Genomic DNA, 6552 nt, shown 5'->3' on the forward strand with positions numbered 1-6552 from the left:
TTGCTGCTAATAAACCAGAATCATGGAGTAAATCAAGGCAGTATTTCCTTTGTGAGATGTTAATACCCTCCCTTGATTGAACAACCTCTAGACCTAAGAAATATTTCAGAGTACCAAGGTCTTTTATTTTAAAATGTGAGTCAAGGATGCCTTTAATACGATCAAACTCTGCAATACTAGTGCCAGCCAGGATAACATCATCTACATAAACTAGTAATGCAGTAAAGGCAGAAGCAGTTTGAAGAGTAAAGAGAGAATAATCAGCAGTGGATTGTGTATATCCTTCATGAATAAGGAGAGAAGTAAGTTTCTCATACCACATACGACTAGCCTGTTTAAGACCATACAAACTCTTCAATAACTTGCATACTTGACCAGGTTTGGAGTGTTGAACCCCATCAGGAATGTGCATATACACATCTTCTGCCAAATCCCCATGTAAGAAAGCATTGTTTACATCAAGTTGATGTAAATGCCAATTCTTGATAGAAGCAATAGCAAGGAGAGTTCTAACAGTTGTTAGTTTGGCTACAGGGGAAAAGGTATCAAAAAAATCCAAACCTTCAATCTGATTGTAACCTTTGGCTACAAGTCTAGCTTTGTACCTTTCTATGGAACCATCAGATTTGTACTTAATTTTATACACCCATTTGCTGCCAATGGGTTTTGTAACACCCAAACCCGTTATTTTTATATTTCTACCTTTATTAAAAATCTTTTCAAAATACGCAACGGAAAATTCACAATTTAATTATAAAACGTTTGGTTAAAGGTATTACAATCAACAACATACTTAACTAATTGATTAATTAGCCTAAACATTAACTATAAAATCATTCTTTATAAAATATACATTTTCCGAAATAAATACATTAAGTCATAAAGGACCCTATATCCTAAATACAACCCTTTCACCGTGTCACACTCAGAGCGGAGCTTCACCAAACACTTGTGCATCAACAAATACATAACCTGTAAACCTGGACCACCCAACGGTCCAGAAGTACACAAAACAGAGAGTTAGTAAATCATAACCAATAAAATACAAGTGTAAGCAATATCCTTAACACTTCATCATATTATCATGCATAATCTAACTCACATACATATTCTCAATCTTAAATCAAACATAAGGTTATTCACATATACATTGAAACACAATTTGGACAACAATGCTTATCACCAATATTCAATCAAGCAACTCACACAACTTACACAAACCACACAATGTCACGTATCAAATCATCAAATCATATGCACATCTTCCTAATGCAATCTAATGTCACAACTCATGCTATGTCACCCTAGACATATCTAATGCATGTGGTACCAATCGTCTTTATTAGAGTATCTTACCTCTAATATCCGTCTTTATCGAATAAATATAATTCGATATCCGTCTTTATTAGAATCATAGATTCTAATATCCCTAACTCAATACATGAATGCATGAATGATTCATGTACAACCACAAACACTTAATATAAAACAATATTAAGTTATACTCTATGATATGGAACACTATCCATATCCGTCTTAATTAAGATATATCACAAATCTTAATATTCTGTCTTTATCGAACAAAATCCGATATCCTTCTTTATTAAGATAACACAATACCTTAATATACTTCTTTATTAGAATAACACAATTCTAATATTCTTCATTCATATACATACATATCATACATTCATCAATAACATCAACAAATCATTATTAATTAAAACATCCTCAACAATTTTAAAGGTATAGGAAGTATACAAAAATATAAGAAAACTTCATAAATTAAGCCTCATCTTATAAAACTAACTTCGGAATTGGAATCTACGCGAAAAATCGAGTGAAATAAGTTCCGGGTGCATAAACCGTCAAAAAGTCAAAAGTCAACACTTGGTCAACCCTAACATGCAGAAAAGACAAAAGCTGCGCGTAGGCGCGAAACTATTGCGCCCAGGCGCAGGCAAAACAGAATGCAACCAGATGGACTTGCGCCTTGGCGTGAACAATTGCGCCTAGGCGCAGACATTGTGCAGAAAGTGCGTTTTTGTGCGAAAAATCACTTATTTGACCCAAAATCACTTATTTTCAGTTCCAGAAATTATATCAAGCATGTGTTATGTTCATACATGTTCAAAACACATTAAAAGTAACTTATTAACACAAATAATCACTTATTGTTCATGGATCTTGACATATTTGTAAAAACTCATAAACATTCACAAATCTTAACAAACATCTACAAATACCCATTTTCACCCATCAAAATTGTTCATACATCATGTTAAGAGTATATTAAACATACTATTAACATGAGTTTTCATTTTCATTAAGAAAAATCATCCCAAAAAGCCCATGAAAATGAGTGGAGAAAGTTTGGGTTCGGAGAAATTGACATTCTCCCCTTTCTCTAGCCACTCACAATTATGAAAACTATCTCTCTTACCTTAGCTCGACGATTCTCGGATCTTGGCTCTTGAATCTCCAAGAAATTCCTTGCCCTAGCTCTCCTCCTTCTCTCTTGCTCTTCCTTCTCTCTTCTTTCCCACAAAGACACAAAATTGTGACTTTCTCTCACTAACTTGGGTATTTATAGCCCTCCCCATTTTACCACTAAAGCCCATTAGTCCAAAAGCCCACTAATTGCTAATGTCTCACAAACTCGTATAATTAATTAATACTCTCGCTTATTAATTAATCGCCACAAAAGAAAATAATAATAATAATAATAATAAGCCACATCAATATATAAATATACACATATATACAAATAACGAATAAATGAAAATCGGGTCGTTACAACTCTCCCCCACTTAAAAAGATTTTCGCCCTCGAAAATTACGCGACTAAAACAACTCCGGGTAAAACTCCTTCATCAGATTCTCCAACAACACATTTAAAACTCAACACATTAACGAGTTCGACAAAATTAGTCTATCCCAATCAACACAATATTATCCACTATCAACAAGAGATCAAGGACGGCCAGTTCCTCAATTTGTCAATAGATAAACAACAATCATAATAGCGGTATAAACTATTCTTACTAAACTACAATAATGGTTTCCTTAAACACCAAAACTTCTGTCAAGTATCTTTCCATAGTTCTCACAATACTACCACTACTAGACATACCAATTCCTCTTATTCCGAAAAGATACCTCCGTTGAATACTTCACAACTCCTTAAATCCATAAGTTTTTAATTATCTCTTATCACTTAACTATGCCAAATTGCTCATTCATATCTAAATCTTATTTCAACCACTCATTCGATAACATGATCTCAACATCCATCTGATAACCAACTCTCCAAATTTTCTTCACACATACCAAAATTTACCATCTTTAACCATTAAATTCCTTTTTCTCGCATATCTCAAATCACTGCGTCCAACTCCAACATAACTACTCTTTTTCCAATTAGTTTCTAGCCAACCTCTGGATTTCTTAACACCAACATTTCCAATATCACTCCTTCCGTCGACATACTCTTATCCAAAATACATCTTAAGTTATTCATTGAATCACTATCGTTCCACCGTCTACGATGAAAATATCTGAAATCATTTAATTCCTTATCCACAGTATGACCATACTATACCAACAGACCGATGTATCTAATACCATTAATCTCCACCAACTTTTCTATTCCATAATCAACTTTTCCAATACATAATTTCTAATAAATAATTGTTAATCTAACTCTTATCTTCCGAATTCTACAAAAACACTCCTTGATACTTACTTTAGGTATCGCCTTCAAATTCCTAATATATATACACACAACACAATACTCACCTACAAGTGAAATAATCTCTTTCACGAATCCTCTCTTGACATAAGTCACTTTCTATTTGTCTTTCAAATACTCGTTCTCAATACGTTCTCCAACGGCTAACTTTCTTATTTCTAATCATCCAAAAATGATACTTCTCACTTAGCTTCATCTCAACCTTCAAGATCTCATTCAACTTTCACACTAATTGTCCGATCACTATCCAAATTCAATTATTCTTTCCTCGACAAACCTCTCACAAAATTCATCGAAATATTATACTACTTCCATCCTTGAATAAACTCGACTATCTTATACAATCCTCTACTACCGACAACTTAACAAGTATACAAATCTTGTCATCATGTCCCTTAGTTACATTCTCATCCACTTTAAAATCCACTTCTTCTCCTCGATTAATAAACACCAACGATTCACAAATCTTCACATCTACTTTCTAAGCTTCTCAATTCTCTTCAAGAAATAACTAATCGATTCCAATATGTTCAACCTTATACTCCTAGAAATCATCTTCCATACTAAATTCAGAACTCCTAATTGTTCGGTCAAATTCAACTTCTTACCATAAGTACTAACATATCCACAACCTTCTTTGATCAAGCATCCACTACAACACTAGACTCGCTCGAACAATAACTTAATTCGAAATCATCATCTCCTCAAGAATCCTAATCACCTCATCTTCTTCATATCCAATTTCCTTTTAATCAAACATGCACTTCAACTTCGATCCACACAAACAATATTTCATACTTTTAGTACAATGCACAATCTCTAACCGTTCCGAATACTCTTCTCCTTACTCAATCAATCTCACCAACGTTCCCACGATGGAAACTCGTCTAACAACTTCTCCTTGAGCAATTCCCACAACTTTACTCACGTTCATTTTGCTCCCAACAATATCACTAAATCTTGAACACTCTGCTTCAAGAACATCTCCACATATCCTAACTTCTCACGTTCGAAACATCCCAGAGAATATAACATACTCCCCCACTTATCTCAAACTCACCGTACTCTTCTACCGGAACTCCTAGTGCTCACACCTAGTCGTTCTATCAATTCTAAACTCATTCTTCCCTAGAAGAAACTAGTACCGACAACGTTTACACGTATGTCGCATAAAAAGGGTAAAACACCAAAACACGATACTCAAACATATACAGAAAATTGCATAAAAGCAAGACATCAACATTTCACATAGATATTCAAGTAACATACATCTTTTCTAAGTCAAAAAAATTAAGAATCAAATCAACACAAGAAAATATGAATATTGCTTAGCAACAATTCATATTCATATACGCATGTCATGCAAGAAAATATTTAGCTTAACATGAGAATTAACAAGATACCATAAGATAGTCAAAACATGTGCAAAACATTTACCAAGTTCATCTAAAGAACAGAACATAATCATTCACAATATCACATGGATAACAAAATGACGAGTCAATTTTCATGGTAATTAATCTAGTACATATCATATAAGACAAACACATGTCATGCATATTTTGGAATCTACTTTACACCATCAATTTTCTATTCATAGAAAAATAGCATAGTCATTTATTATAACTTACAAAGAACAAATCAAGTTCCTAGTAATAATCTACTACATGTTATAAACCATACATATATCAAACACAAACATGAATCCACTCATATTCTACTCCTCTTGCTTTCATAAAATTAGTTTTCACTTATGCAAAAGAAAATAATTTACATTTTCAACAAATCCACATAATCAAGAATTAATCATCAATAAAAAAAATTAATTCATGTCATAAAGAACTACCCATAAAGGCACACATGTAAACATACAAAATACTTCCCATTAACTCTATCACAAATAGTTAAATTAAACTATTAACTCTATTCACATACTCAAAATAAATTACCTTTCTATTCTCAACAAAATCTTCATCATTAAGAAATAATATTAGTTTTAAAATTATTTTCTAATATATAATATATAAGTGATGATGTGGACAAAAAACTCCTTTCTATTGGTTAAATATCTTATTGTACCAGTACATTCAGTTTTAACAAATGTACAGTAGAATTTGCCATAGTTTTTACGTTTAATTTAAGTTAGAATAACTGAAACAGCTTAGTTTGAAGAAATTAAGCGGACTAAAACTTTGAAAAAAAGGGAATTGTTGCATCATTTCCATGTGCATACACATCATTCCAAATGGACCTGCATGAACACGAGCCTTGCATTTCTAGTTTCTACCTTTGACAAATTAATGTGTGAATTGGAAGAAAGGGTAAATGAATGATAAAATTAAAGAAGATATGGTTATGGAACATGGAATTTTATCTATGTTGGAAAATTGAAAATGGTCTCATGCCAACAATTGACATTGTGTGTTGCAATGAAAATAGTCTTTAACATGCTTTAAATGTTTCATGGAAAAGGAAACTGCCAAATGGGTTACATATATACAGTATAAGAAATCACTTACCATCTACGCTTAACTTTAATACAGGTATAGAAGTTACAAATGAGATTACTCATATTTTTAATACCTTATGATATTGAGTGGAGATGTATCTTAGTTATAAGTATACAGTTATTTACCTTACCCATCTTTTTTTACTTTGGTAATAGAAGAAATGGAAATGATAGGAAATAGAGAGGATCTTAACTCCTATTGCCCATGCTAAACGGGAGTAGAAATCCTCTCAGTTTCTTAAAAGAAATGACAACTGCAAGTACTAAAGTTTAAATGTATAAATATTTAAATA

At 32.6% G+C, this 6552-nt stretch overlaps 1 long non-coding RNA gene across 1 annotated transcript; it reads right to left on the minus strand.

Moving 5' to 3' along the window:
• Nucleotides 1-725: 725 nt before the first annotated feature.
• LOC123899892 lies at nt 726-2539 on the minus strand. The gene is made up of 2 exons (XR_006805760.1): nt 2444-2539; nt 726-980 (listed from the first exon to the last, which is right to left on the minus strand). It is a non-coding gene; the product is annotated as an uncharacterized LOC123899892 (long non-coding RNA).
• Nucleotides 2540-6552: the final 4013 nt, after the last annotated feature.

Source organism: Trifolium pratense, linkage group LG7 (genome assembly GCF_020283565.1).
Source record: "Trifolium pratense cultivar HEN17-A07 linkage group LG7, ARS_RC_1.1, whole genome shotgun sequence".
Lineage (NCBI taxonomy): Eukaryota > Viridiplantae > Streptophyta > Magnoliopsida > Fabales > Fabaceae > Trifolium > Trifolium pratense.